Below are 16,842 nucleotides of genomic sequence, written 5' to 3' on the forward strand. Positions count from 1 at the left end.
ACTATTACATCAAAACCTCCCAATTCTACGGGTATTAAGTCGATTTTAAACGTTTCTCCGGCTAAATTTATTTCACAATCACGACAAATTTTATCGGCTTCAATTAGTTTACCATTAGCTAACTCAATCAAGTACTTAGCATCTAAAGGTAATGATGAACAATTCAATTTAGTGTAAAAATTTTTACACACATAACTTCTATCGGCGCCAGTATCAAATAAAATAGATGCTGATAAGTTATTAATGGTAAACGTACCCGTAACAAGCTCCGGGTCTTCTCGTGCCTCTCTAGCATTAATAACAAACGCTCTTCCACGTGCAGGTCCGCCATTCTGATTCGGGCACTGACTCTTATAGTGACCTTGTTTTCCACAACCAAAACAAGTAATGTTAGCCAAAGCAGTTCTATTTGCGTTGGTGGCAGGAGTCTTGTTACCATTTGCATTTGTAACGAGAGCCTTACAATCTTCAGCAAGATGTCCCTGTCGATTGCACTTGGTGCATAACACACTACAGTAACCAAAGTGATGTTTGTGACAACGGTTGCATAAAGGACTTTGTCCTTTATAACCAAAACCTGAACCACTACTCGCACCTTTTGTGGTTTCTTGTTTCTTATAAGGTTGTTGTTGGTTACCTCGATCATAACTTCCATTCCACTTTTTCTTGTTTCCCAATACCTTCACCTCAGTATTGAATGCTTTCTTGTCCAAAATGACCTGATCCATTAGCTCGTTCGCCATGGTTATAGCTTCATGAATTGTCTTAGGTTTCGATGCTGTAACATTTGCCTTGACCTTTTTGGGCAAACCAGCTTTGTACATTTCAATCTTCCGTTCTTCGGTTGGAACCAATTCAGGACATAGCAAAACTAATTCCATGAATCGCTGGTTGTAGTTGGTGATTTCAGTACCAACCACCTTCAAACTTCGTAACTCATCTTCTAACTTAATAACCTCATTCCTTGGACAATACTCGGTGTTTATCATTGCTTTGAATTCTTCCCATGGAGTATCATAAGCTACATCTCCTCCTACCGCCTTCACATAATTCTTCCACCATGTGAGTGCACTATCTTGTAAAGTGCACGATGCAAACTTGGTCATGTCTTTTTCATCACAACCACTGATTTTAAACACCGTCTCCATCTTTTCTATCCATCGGGTTAAACCGATCGGCCCTTCCGTTCCACTGAATGATGAAGGCTTGCAAGCTTGAAACGTCTTGTAGGAGCATCCTACACGAGGATTTGGATTAACTGCAGCAGCTCTTGCAGCCTCAACCCATAACATTCTGTCGTTCACTCGCTGGTTGATGAGTTCCTCGAGTTCTTGTTCCGTCATTCGATTCAATCGCGCCATTTCCTAATGAAAGAAAATAATTATTCACATGGAATATTATAGATGTAGTGTGTATTTATAGTACATTTATAGCTTGTTAATAATATGAACCAGGTATTATTATAAAAGCCTTTTCTTCTTATTAGCGTTTTATAATTATATCTTGGGTAGTACCTACCCGTTAATGTTCATACTTAATAGCTTAGTACAGAATCAATTACTACAATCTAAATAATACTTAACCATGGAAAATTATTGCATTTCATACTTCAATATTTTACATATGCTTATCTTACATCGAACATTAAGCAAACCACACTATTAATATTATACAAAACATTATTCGGTTCCATGGTTTGACACAGCAGCGCATCGTTTGATCTATTTTCTAGGACGTTTAGACACAAAGATTTGCTTAACGCTTATCCTAACTGTCTGCCTATATTTTGGCTGTGGGACTGAAGAACTGGATGCCGGGACAGAACGAATAGGAATAGCGGGGATAGGGGTGGTAGTGTTGAGTGGAATTGGTGCCACATCATTCTCATTAAACTCGGGATTTGGATTTTCTAATTCATTAGCCTTTCGTTTCTTTCCTAGTTCGAACTCGTCTTTTGTAATTTCCTGTATTTCTTCCTCGGGTTCACTTTCCTCCTCGGGTTCACTTTCCTCCTCGGGTTCACTTTCCTCCTCGGGTTCACTTTCCTCCTCGGGTTCACTTTCCGATATTTCTATAGTTGGTTCATCCGGAATTTGTGAGTCTTCCCCAAGGATATCATTTTCGTCATCGGACAGGTTAATGACTGGAACGCCATCTGAAGATTCTGATTCGGAGTCGTTGATTGTGATAACAATTTTTGAGCTCGACATCTATCACACAACAACTAACCCATTAGTACTTATATAATATTTACATATAAATTTTAACCAACAGTGATAAGCAATGGTTTTTTTTTAAATCAGACCCGGTCAAAGTCCAGACTTTACTAATGTATCCTAACGACTTATCAGTTAGACACACTAATGCAAACCTGGTTCGCTAAGACCACCGCTCTGATACCACATGTCATAACCCGTCCTTAACCATAAGAACGTGTTAGATAACGTATGATTTCATTGCGAGGTATTGACCTCTATATGCGACATTTTTAAAAAGGAAAACTGCATATATTATACATTACAAACCAAACCATTATTTTTGTTACAAGCTTTAGACAATAAAAAGATGATTATCGTTTAACGATAATCTTCGACTTACAAACTTTACAAATGATAATAACAACACGATTTCTAGCATATTTTACAACACACGTCCTCGGATATGCAGTTTTATTTTTGACACAAATATGAGTACGCATGATCCTGCTTAGATTCAACATAATGCAGCGGAAGCTTTAATTATCACCTGAGAATAAACATGTTTAAAAACGTCAACATAAAGTTGGTGAGATATAGGTTTAGTGCGCAGCAATATATATATATAGACCACAAGATTTCGTATATAAACATTTCAATAAAAATATTCTAAGTGGTTGAGCACTTGGTAACCATACTTAACATTTTCACGTCGCATATTCCCTTTAATATGAAATCTTACTACACCGTACCAAGTGTAGTCACAAAACGAAGTACTGTGCAACCGTTGAATACTGGTCGTCCAGTCCGGTTGGGGTTGTCAGGCCCGATAGATCTATCAACAGGATTCGCGTTTACAATACCGCTGTAAATATTAGTTACCAAGCTACAGGGAAGTATGCCAGTGGTACAACTCAACGTAGAACATATTTTTCAGTTACTTGTGTCCATATCGTAAAACATAAAATACATGTATTCTCATCCCGAAATATTTAGAGTTTAAAAGTGGGACTATATACTCACTCTTGTCTTGATGATATATATATTTTGACTCGGTCTTCCGGTTGATATCACAAACCTATCCATATATAATATATCAATATGTTTTCATTTTAAAACAAACGTTATATATATATATACTTGTTATACTTTTAATATTTTGAATATTTCCTTAGTCCGTAGTTAGCATTCCGATGTTAGTAATTCAATTTTTAATGGTTCATTTTTAGATGTTTAATATACCCGCAATAAACAAAACCCCCAACGAAATAAATAAAACCCCATCGTATATGTATTGGTCGAGATTAATCTTGACCCATGGTACCGGTGTTGTCAAATGACGTGTTGCGTACATAAAGTACCGGTGTTGTCAAATGACGTGTTGCGTACAATCATGGGATCTTATGATTAATCTTCTCGTGTTGTTTACGGGTGATCCTGAACCATATAAAATTGAATTATAAGTACATATATATAAAATATCATGTTAGCTTAGAAATATGTGATTTATATCATTTTTTTCCAATTGATCCCGTAGTTGAAATGATCTAGGATAACCAATTTTGTTTCGGTCATAGTTTCTTCGTTACAAATCCGTTTTCGTTGATTCAAATTGCCATCTTCTTGGATCGAGTTCTTCTTTAAGACTATGAACTGTAAATACCTTGGTTTGTTATTCAAAATCATACGGCATAAGTGAAACATTAGTGAAACATATGAAGTTAAACATTTTTGTTACAACAAAATCATTAAATGACCATTTTTCTAAAAATACTTATACTTTGAAAAACCAAGTTTTACCTTGTTAAATTAGCATATACATAAGTTATATTACAGGTCTTGAAGTATTTTAAAAGTTAAGTTAGAAGGATCTATTTAGTTTGCAAACAAGTTTGAAAACATTCAAACTATGTTCTTGTTGTTAAACTTTTGTACCACAAAATAAGATAGCTATATATATATGAATTGAATAAGGTTATGAACATAGATTCTACCTCAAGTTCCTTGGATAAGTTTGCTGTAAAAGAGGAGTAAGAAGCTAGAATCAAAAGGGTGATAGAAGTGGATGAAAGATTGGAAGTAAGTTGGTGTTCTTGGAAGGTTTTCTTGAAGTGTTTTTGTATGGTTTTCTTATGGTGTTTTAGTATGGTTTTTGAAGCTAGATCTTCTTGGAAACTTTGCTGAATTGATTAAGGGTTTTAAGGCTTCAAAGTATGTGTGTGTTTTGCTAGAGAATTTAAGGTAAAATGAATCAAAAATGCTCATGTATATAAGCTACAAAAAACGTGTTTCATGGGGTATCCATGACAAGATTTCAAGTTGTTCTTTTGTGTAATTAGTCAATAAGCTTCCAAAATCAATTACCTAGCCCTCATGGCATGAATAATGGCTGGTTAGGTGGTGATTTTGATGTGTATTTACTATTAGTAAATACGTATAGAAGCTTGGTATGATACGAGTACAAATACTCTAGGTATACGTATAGAAATTTTGTGAAAAATGGAATGAGGATTCAAATATAGCTATCTTTTGTGAATACACTTATATGGTTTTATGTATTTAAGTCTTTAAAAGTGATTAAATACGTTACTTATACAATATATGTATAAACATTATATGTCTTAAGTATTTATGTCAAATAACGTTACGTATAGTTATCGTTTTGAAAACTTAAGTTAGTAGTTTCAAAATACACACATAACTTGTTGTTATTAATACAAAATGAGATATTAAAACATTTATTAATCATGTTAAATATGTATATATACATTTATATACAAAACGTATAATTATCATATATTGTATAGTTCGTGATATCATCGGTCAAACTAGACGGTCAAACGTTGTGTAAAACTCTTTTCGGAAATATAAGTCTCGACAATTTGGATTGCTTATCATGTTGGCAAGGTTTAATTTATGTAAATATTAATCTTATAAGTATAGTATGATCGAAAAAATGCGGGTCGTTACACATAAATGCGCCAGATTATGAAATCAAGGGACAAATTCTACACATGGTAACTAATCAATGCCAATTTAGTGGTGCACCGAAGGAAGATCCAAATGAACATCTTCGTACATTTAATAGGATCTGCACTCTATTTAAAATCCGAGAAGTGGAGGATGAACATATATATCTCATGTTATTTCCCTGGACTTTGAAGGGAGAAGCCAAAGATTAGTTAGAATCGTTACCTGAAGGGGCGATTGATACATGGGACGTTTTAGTTGAAAAATTTCTTAAACAATTCTTTCCGGCATCTAAAGCCGTGAGAGTTCAAGGAGAAATTGTTACATTCACGCAAAAGCCAAATGAAACTTTATATGAAGCATAGACAAGATTTGAAAAGTTATTAAGAGGATGTCCGCAACATGGTTTAGACACTTGTCAAATAGTACAAATATTCTACCAAGGATGCGACATCACTACAAGAAAAGACATCGATATAGCAGCTGGTGGTTCCATTATGAAGAAAACCGCAACTGACGCTTACAAAATTATTGATAACACTGCTTCCCACTCACATGAGTGGCATCAAGAAAAAGATATTGTTAGATCATCTAAAGCAGCTAGAGCCGATTCTAGCCATGACATCGATTCCATTTCTGCAAAGATAGATGCTGTCGAGAGACGAATGGAAAAGATGAATAAAGATATCCATTCAATACGAATTAGTTGTGAGCAGTGTGGAGGACCACATTTAATAAAAGATTGTCTCAATATTGAACTAACAATGGAACAAAGAGAGAATGTTTCATACATAAACCAAAGGCCTGGAAATAATTATCAGAATAATTATCAACCGCCAAGACCAATTTACAATCAAAATCAGAATTATAACCAAAATGTTCCATACAACAACCAACAAGGTCCAAGCAATCAACAAGTATCCAACAATACTTACAATCAGCAAAGACCTATTTTTCAAAACAAACCACCACAAATCGATGATAAAAAGCCAAATTTAGAAGATATGATGTCGAAGCTAGTTGAATCTCAAACTCAGTTTTTCACATCTCAGAAACAAACCAATGAACAAAATGCTCAAGCATTTAGAAATCAACAAGCTTCTATTCAAAATTTGGAACAAGAAGTGAGTAACCTAGCAAGGTTGATAGGTGAAAGAAAACCGAGAAGTTTACCTAGTGATACAAATGCTAACCCCCGGAATGAAACAGCTAAAGCCATTACCACAAGAAGTGGTATTACACTTAAACCACCTGAAATGCCTGTAATTTCTGATGAAGCTATTCCTACTCTACAAGAACCACAGTCTGAGCAAGATAAGAAAACAGAACCGGTAGTTGAAAAGGTTAATGAAGATAACACAGTTAAGGAAAAACCTTATGTTAAACTATACCAACCACCACTTCCTTACCCGAGTAAAATGAGAAAAGAGAGACTTGAAGCCGAGCAATCCAAATTCTTGGATATGTTTAAACAGATAAATGTCAATCTTCCTTTCATTGATGTGATTTCAGAAATGCCTAGATATGCTAAATTCTTGAAAGATCTGATCACAAATAGAAAGAAAATGGAAGAACTCTCGGCTGTTACTATGAATGCTAATTGTTCTGCAGTGCTGTTGAATAAGATACTAGAAAAATTATCAGATCCAGGAAGTTTCACAATTCCATGTTTTCCGGGTCGTCTTAGTTCAATAGAAGCATTGGCAGACTTAGGTGCTAGTATAAATCTAATGCCGTATTCACTATATGCTAAACTAGACCTTGGAGAATTGAAACCAACACGAATAAGCATACAACTAGCCGATCGATCAGTAAAATATCCTAGAGGGATAATGGAGAACATGCTAGTTAAAGTTGGTACTTTAGTATTTCCAGTAGATTTTGTTATTCTGGACATGGAAGAAGATTCTCGAGTTCCTCTCATATTAGGAAGACCATTCTTAAACACGGCTAAAGCAATAATAGACGTGTTTGGTAAGAAACTGACCCTAAGTATAGAGGACGAAAGTGTTACCTTTTAAGTTGATAGAGCAATGCAACAACCGCAATCTGCAGATGATACATGCTATTATATTCAAACTATAAATTCACATGCAGAATTATTAGAAGAATTTCCAGAATTACAAGGAACAGGAGAATGTTCTTTAGGAGAAGGAACTGAACCAATTGATGAAGCTGAAATGTTAGCTACACTTATGGCTAATGGATATGAACCAACAACAGAAGAAATTCAAATGCTAAAATAAGAAGACAGATATCGATATAAATCATCGATAGAAGAACCACCGACATTAGAGTTAAAGCCACTTCCAAATCATTTAGAATACGCTTATTTACATGGTGAATCTGAATTACCTGTAATAATATCGTCTTCTCTTACTGAAAATGAAAAATCTCAACTCATTTCTGTGCTAAAAGCTCATAAACCAGCTATTGCATGGAAGATTCATGATATTAAAGGAATAAGTCCTTCGTATTACACACATAAAATCCTTATGGAAGAAGGTCATAAAACGTGTGTGCAACGCCAACGAAGACTAAATCCTAATATGCAAGATGTTATTAAGAAAGAAATTATTAAACTGCTAGTTGCAGGTTTAATTTATCCAATCTCTGATAGTCCATGGGTAAGCCCAGTTCAATGCGTACCTAAGAAGGGTGGCATGACTGTCATCACAAATGAGAAAAATGAGCTTATTCCTACTAGGACTGTAACATGATGACGTGTTTGTATTGATTATAGAAAATTAAATGACGCCACCAGAAAAGATCACTTTCCCTTACCTTTTATTGATCAAATGTTGGAAAGATTAGCCGGAAATAGTTACTATTGTTTTCTTGATGGTTTTTCCGGATATTTTCAAATTCCAATAGCACCCGAAGATCAAGAGAAAACCACGTTCACGTGCCCTTATGGTACTTTTGCTTACAAACGCATGTCATTTGGACTTTGCAACGCCCCTGCAACCTTTCAAAGGTGCATGATGGTAATTTTTCACGACATGATAGAAGAATGCATGGAAGTTTTCATGGATGACTTTTCAGTCTTCGGTGATACATTTGAATCATGTTTAGTTAATCTTGAACGAATGCTTATTAGATGCGAACAATCAAATCTAGTTCTTAATTGGGAAAAATGCCATTTCATGGTTAAAGAAGGCATCGTTTTTGGACATAAAATCTCAAAGGAAGGAATTGAAGTGGATAGAGCTAAAGTAGATGTAATTGCTAAACTTCCATGTGACGACCCGAAAATTTCCGACCAAATTTAAACTTTAATCTTTATATTATTCAGACACGATAAGCAAAGTTTGTTAAGTTAAATCTCAAGAATTTTAAACTGTGTTCATACATTCATTATAACCTCGACCAAATTCCGACGATTCACGAACCGTTATATATAAATAGATATGTATATGTATATATATATTATAACTTGAGAATATTAATAAAGTATTAAACGTATAATACTTTACACGAACGTATTTATTTCAATATGATTTTCGAAAAAAAAAATATTAAATGATTGAATTATCAGAAACATTGAATTATGATTACAAGTCTCTGTTGAGAGGTCCGCTATGATTTGAGAAAATCTACTCCTCTTAACGATATTCAGAATAATTTGTAAAGCTATTTATAAATAAAAATAAAAAGTGTCATTTACGAAAGTTAGACAAAAGTTAGTGGAGAATTGTTTCCATAATATTCAATTAATCTATTTTCAAACGTACAAAGACGTTTAAAAAGAACTTTATTATTAAAATGTATATAACTTTTATAAATATCTAGAATCACTTTTGACAACTCATTACTTAACCAGTATAATAAATATAACGATATTTATATTTTATTTCATTAAATATATATAACGATTTAAATTAATATTATATATATTTATACGCGTATTATACATACATAGTTTTTTATACTTTTACTATACTTTAACTTTATCTTTACTTTACTTTTACTTTACTTTAACTTTAATAATTCATACTTTAATAATTCATACTTTAATAATTCACTTTCATAATTCATACTTTAATAATTCATACTTTCGTGAGGTCAATCTAGTGTTTATCATCTCCGTTGCGTCTACGTACTTTCCTGCAATATTGAATCTCAATATTGATACGTTCGTGAATCCGAGGCCAACCTTGCACTTATTAAATGACGTTATATGTATTTTTACTACGAAATACAGTATTGTGAGTTTCATTTGCTCCCTTTTTATATATATTTTTGGGCTGAGAATACATGCGCTGATTTATAAATGTTTTACGAAATAGGCACAAGTACTAAAACTAATTCTATGTGGGTTTAAACCAGAAATATACCCTTAGCTTGGTAACATTAAACTACTTGTCTATGTACGGTAGGCGCGAATCCTAAAGATAGATCTATTGGGTCTGACAAACCCCTTTCTCGACTATGGGATGCTTTAGTACTTCGAGGTTATTTTAAACACACCTGATCTGGTGTACTTCAGAGGGTAAAACATGAACGTTAAGGCTTGTTACCGGGTGCCTACAACTTATAGAATACTTTTATACACTTGCGAGTGTACATATATTTATAAACGGAAATCTTGTGGTCTATTAATATATTGAAATGATTGTTATGATAAACCTGTGAACTCACCAACCTTTTGGTTGACACTTTAAAACATGTTTATTCTCAGGTATTAAAGAAATCTTTTGCTGTGCATTAGCTCATTTTAAGGATATTACTTGGAGTCATTCATGGCATATTTTGAAAGACGTTGCATTCGAGTCATTGAGTTCATCAAGATTATTATTAAGCCAATTATAGTTGGATGTATTATGAAATGGTGTGCATGCCGTCAACTTTCGTTGTAAAGAAAGTTTGTCTTTTAAAAACGAATGCAATGTTTGTAAAATGTATCATATAGAGGTCAAATACCTTGCGATGTAATCAACTATTGTGAATCGTTTATAATGTATATGAACGGGTCCTTTCATTCCACATCCCACCAATGTTAGAGGAGTTAGGAGTTTTCTAGGGCATGCCGGTTTTTACCGACGTTTCATAAAAGATTTTTCTAAAATTGCCACTCCTATGAATAAACTCCTAGAAAAGGATGCTCCATTCATCTTTTCAGATGAATGCATCAAATCTTTTAATATTCTTAAAGAAAAACTCACTAATGCACCGATCATGATAACTCCAAATTGGAATCTACCGTTTGAACTAATGTGCGATGCAAGTGATTTTGCAATGGGAGCCGTTTTAGGACAAAGGATTGAAAAACGATTTCAACCTATATATTATGCTAGTAAGACGTTACAAGGAGAACAAACGAATTACACAACTACCGAAAAAGAACTCCTTGCTATTGTCTTTGCTTTTGACAAATTTCGTTCATATCTCGTTCTAGCTAAAACGGTGGTCTATACTGACCATTTTGCTCTTAGATACCTATTTTCGAAACAAGATGCCAAACCAAGATTAATCCGTTGGATCTTACTCTTACAAGAGTTCGATATTGAAATCCGAGATAAAAAGGGAGCAGAAAATCTCACCGCTGATCATCTTTCTCGTCTTGAAAATCCTGAATTAGAAGTTCTGAATGAATCGGCCATACAAGACAACTTTCCTGATGAATATCTATTAAAGATAGATTATAATGAAATTCCATGGTTTGCAGACTATGAAAACTACTTAGTATAATGAAAGATAGATTATAATGAAATTCCATGGTTTGCATACGAAACCTTTTGCTCTATATAATTAGAATACCACCCGATAGCCGGAAAATCATTTCATATCGAAAAATTCTTTATTCAATCGTACGAAATGGAATTCGTCATTAGTTCAAGTCCCTCGGATTCTGAAATGGAATCCCACTCAAGTTCCGAAAGCAGTGTGACCGGAATGGATCAACCAATTAGTCATCATCTATTCTGGATGAATTGGGGATGGGTTCGTAGCTTCCTTAATCATTGGAGACAAGAAGAAGGTGATCCCTTCCATCCACCACATTGCCCTCTTGGCGAAGAACCTGAAGCACTTACCGGCGAACCTATCCGGAACACCATTTTCTCTCTTATTTTTAGAGTATCTCGTCATGATTACATACTACACCAAATTCTAGATTTTATTTATCCGCTCGTCCGAACCGACAATCACCCCGGTGTAATAGAAGAAGTCAACGAGCTTCGCGCTCGGGTAGTGGCTTTGGAGAATATGGTACAAAGGTTACAAACACCAGCAGTAGCACCAGCAGCATAAACAGTACCACCATCAGCAACACCAACAGTACCATCACCACCACCAACAACAACATCCACATCCCACACCGCAACATCACAATATGTATCTCAAACATCAACGTCATACGCCCTGTAAATATCCAGGAATATCAACAACAACAAACGATGAAGTATTAATTCATAAACTTCATTGAAGAGATATCTCTGCGGCAGTTATGTAATCTCCAAAATCTTAGAGATTATTTAATTCTGACCGTAAATCGGATGAGTGAACGAAGATGGTAGAGTAGAAACTTTGATCGAAAATGGTGTATGATTTACAAGCTAGAATTGTTTTACCAACCGCATCAACAGGACCGTAGCATCATCAACACAGTCAGTGCCGTCAGTATCGTCAGAATCAACAGCACCTGTAACATCACAAACTCTGTCAGTTCAAGAATCATTGTGGACATCATTACGAATCAACAACAAATATATTGTATCAACGAGTTATGAAGTATTAACTCATTTTCAATCGAAAGATTTATATGTATATTTTATATGTATAAATTTTTAAACCATAATAAATCTTCCCGTACTAAGCTATTATGTGTGAATCTTAACTACTCAGTTAATTCATATTACAAATATGCAATGATGTACGTCCTTCATCCGCAACTTAACCATCGTTAATTACAATCTCTGTCTCAATTCAATAAAAAATCAAATTTATAATAAATCAAGTGTATTATTCGAATATATGTTTGATTTTACACTTTCATCATCGATGTACTCGAAACTTTTCAAATAACATCATTCGTACCTTGCGAAGTTCACAAGAATTTCACGAAAACCAACAAATAACAAAGTAATGATTCATAATTTCAATATTATTGAAGAAATACTTATGCAATTTATAAAGTTTTAGGGATTACTCAATTCTAGTTCCAACCATAAAACAAATGAGTTTAATTTAATATTAACTCATTAAATCTATATTACATCTAAAGAAAATATACACATATATTTTCATAAAGACTGTAATAAACTTCTTTTGTACAAAATATTAATTTTGAAATTTTTTTTAACGGGTAGGTAATACCCTAGAGATATATAAATTCACAATTAATATATTACATTTTTCGAAACTGATTCAGCAATCATCAACTATACTCCCTACTTTCACAACAATATCCATTCTTTCATATAAATCAAAACAATCATACTCATTCAAATTCAATTACATATTCTGATTTTGAAATCGCATAATTCAATTCGAAATATAACCAGTATCATCACTCTTAGATTCCTATATCTTTCAAAGCTATACTTTGACTTCAAAACTGTGTTAGAACATCATATGTATTAATGATTACAATATGTGCTCAAACCCTTCGAAATTCCTGAAGACACTTCAACTAAGGAACAATCGAGATGATGATCCAACCACATGTTACCCACAGTTATACACCTGAAAAACTCTCAAAACCCAAGTCATAGTTCGACTAGTATCCGTGTTAGACCCTTTGGCATTTACTAGCTAAAATAACTTTTCAATTCCATTTCAAAATAGACAATTTGTCACAGCTCCAGCAAGTCATCTTCGACTTCTCAATCAAAACAGTCTTATTATAACCTCGATAGATACGTTGCCCTTTCGCCAACGTTACCGGGGAATCGTTTATATTCACCACATTAGCAATAAACTTACCAACAACTTCATTGATCTTTGACTTTCCAAAAAAAAAAAAAAATCATTATAATTATCGAAACCCTATCATATACTCATTCGTACGTTATAACAAGAATTGCCATACCAATTATTGGGAATCAGCAATCAATATTTTGAAACCTCGCAGCATGTCTACATCAACAATTACATATACACACAACGTCTACCTCCAAGACTTACATTCTTTGAATGAGAAATTTCTGAAAAACACCCTAAACTGCGAACCAGTTCTCAAAATTTTGAAAAATGCTGATGAAGCAGCAAAAACTGTAAACGACCTTAACAGTAAAAAGTTGGATGATAAAGGATAGTATATTGGCAAAGCTCAGAAAAAGAGAAGCTTTGGAACTGGAAAACGGATTGAGCAAAGTATGAAGGAGGCTGTGGACAAATCACAAAGGCTGAACCTGCCTTCAAAGAATCCAAATGATTCAGTACTTGCTGAGGTCATTAACAAATACCTTGCTCCTGACTCTAAACTCCTGCGGACAATATCCTTCATCATCCTCTAATATTAGACATTCTAAGATATCATCGTATCTTTCATTATAAATATCATCCATACTTCTGAAGATATTTTTATAATTATTCTTATCTGAAATCATTTACCTCTTCGCGCTATCTGTATTATATCATAAAAGAAACTATTTTAGTTTCTAAATTCTGAAACATTCGAGTTTAAAATAGGAATATTCTTGAAGAAGTGTTGGGAGCTGAAGCATAAGTTAGTATAATATAATGACACTTGATCAACGTGATTATATTACAGTAATTCATGCTGAGTTTCTAAATGAAACATGATGATTCACAGATCATAACGTCATCATGTGCTATGTTACACGACTCTTGTATTCTCTTTGATCTCTAAATATCAAGAAAATATTTCTTGATGATTCGGCCTTTTCCGAGGTATTCTGGTAATTTGGCAAGTCAAGATCGTGTCATTACAATTTCCTTCCTAGAACATTAACAATGTTCATTCCGAAATTTATATCTGCGAATTCTGGACTATTACAAGCGGTGCTTAATCGCAAGAAGAAGAAACGAAAGGACAAAGCTCCGAACTAGAAATGGGAGTATAAATCATAGCAAATAGAAGAGAGCATTAACTGTGGATGACAATGATTATAGAAGAAGCAAGGACTTTGAAATATAAGGGAAGATATAAAATCCAACAACAACCCAGAAATCACAAACCGTATATATCAATGCATATAGCAATATAAAGACACGGGAGAACTAAAAACACTATAAAACCAAGAGTATAGTAGAAGTAAATAGATTCTTCTGGAGGCAGATGAAAAAGAAGAGCGACAGATATGAAAGTGAGGAGTATATCAAGAATCAGCACTGGATGAAGCATATTGACAAATACTTTAAAATATGAGTTGAGAAGGTGTGATTTGTAAGAAAACAAATGAGGTGGATTTATAGTGAAATATCCGACAGAGAAATCAAAATGGATTATCGCATTAATTCGAAGAGGATAATAATTTCCTTAATCGCCGAATAATCAAATCCAATATAGATTACAAAGATTTTCTTTTCAGAGATCAATCGTGATGACGTCAAAAGATACGACGAATCACTATTATCTTATTTCATTCATTTACGATAACTTCACTCATACGCTTCGAGTAATCGAATTATTTTATCCATTCTTCTTGAACATGATAAAACTCTATAATCGTTATAATAACATTCTCATTGTTAGTAATGACGACCTCTATCAAATTTCGGGGACGAAATTTCTTTAACGGGTAGGTACTGTGACGACCCGGAAATTTCCGACCAAATTTAAACTTTAATCTTTATATTATTCAGACACGATAAGCAAAGTTTGTTAAGTTAAATCTCAAGAATTTTAAACTGTGTTCATACATTCATTATAACCTCGACCAAATTCCGACGATTCACGAACCGTTATATATAAATAGATATGTATATGTATATATATATATTATAACTTGAGAATATTAATAAAGTACTAAACGTATAATACTTTACACGAGCGTATTTGTTTCAATATGATTTTCGAAAAAAAAATATATTAAATGATTGAATTATCAGAAACATTGAATTATGATTACAAGTCTCTGTTGAGAGGTCCACTATGATTTGAGAAAATCTATTCCTCTTAACGATATTCAGAATAATTTGTAAAGCTATTTATAAATAAAAATAAAAAGTGTCATTTACGAAAGTTAGACAAAAGTTAGTGGAGAATTGTTTCCATAATATTCTATTAATCTATTTTCAAACGTACAAAGACGTTTTTAGTTTAAAAAGAACTTTATTATTAAAACGTATATAACTTTTATAAATATCTAGAATCACTTTTGACAACTCATTACTTAACCAGTATAATAAATATAACGATATTTATATTTTATTTCATTAAATATATATAATGATTTAAATTAATATTATATATATTTATACGCGTATTATACATACATAGTTTTTTATACTTTTACTATACTTTAACTTTATCTTTACTTTACTTTAACTTTAATAATTCATACTTTAATAATTCACTTTAATAATTCATACTTTAATAATTCATACTTTAATAATTTATACTTTAATAATTCACTTTAATAATTCATACTTTAATAATTCATACTTTAATAATTCACTTTAATAATTCATACTTTAATAATTCACTTTAATAATTCATACTTTAATAATTCACTTTAATAATTCATACTTTAATAATTCACTTTAATAATTCACTTTTATAATTCAAAAATCTATTATAAATAGAATTCAATAGGTTTCATTATTTCATAGAAACTTGAAAATATATTTCTCTAAACTCTCTCAATTGATATATATATATATATATATATATATATATATATATATATATATATATATATATATATTTGCTCTGTATTATTTCAAGATATTATTAGTATACATAAAATATTACGACGGAGTGCTGTCCGAGTGATTTCAAAATAGTTTTTTTGAATGAGTCGAAGCTAAGGAAATTATGGGTTATAGCTTTGGAGGTGATGGGTATGGTTCATGGGTATGCTCGTGAGGTCAATCTAGTGTTTATCATCTCCGTTGCGTCTACGTACTTTCCTGCAATATTGAATCTCAATATTGATACGTTCGTGAATCCGAGGCCAACCTTGCACTTATTAAATGACGTTATATGTATTTTTACTACGAAATACAGTATTGTGAGTTTCATTTGCTCCCTTTTTATATATATTTTTGGGCTGAGAATACATGCGCTGATTTATAAATGTTTTACGAAATAGGCACAAGTACTAAAACTAATTCTATGTGGGTTTAAACCAGAAATATACCCTTAGCTTGGTAACATTAAACTACTTGTCTATGTACGGTAGGCGCGAATCCTAAAGATAGATCTATTGGGTCTGACAAACCCCTTTCTCGACTATGGGATGCTTTAGTACTTCGAGGTTATTTTAAACACACCTGATCTGGTGTACTTCAGAGGGTAAAACATGAACGTTAAGGCTTGTTACCGGGTGCCTACAACTTATAGAATACTTTTATACACTTGCGAGTGTACATATATTTATAAACGGAAATCTTGTGGTCTATTAATATATTGAAATGATTGTTATGATAAACCTGTGAACTCACCAACCTTTTGGTTGACACTTTAAAACATGTTTATTCTCAGGTATTAAAGAAATCTTTTGCTGTGCATTAGCTCATTTTAAGGATATTACTTGGAGTCATTCAT

Source organism: Rutidosis leptorrhynchoides, chromosome 5 (genome assembly GCF_046630445.1).
Source record: "Rutidosis leptorrhynchoides isolate AG116_Rl617_1_P2 chromosome 5, CSIRO_AGI_Rlap_v1, whole genome shotgun sequence".
Classification (NCBI taxonomy): Eukaryota; Viridiplantae; Streptophyta; class Magnoliopsida; order Asterales; family Asteraceae; genus Rutidosis; species Rutidosis leptorrhynchoides.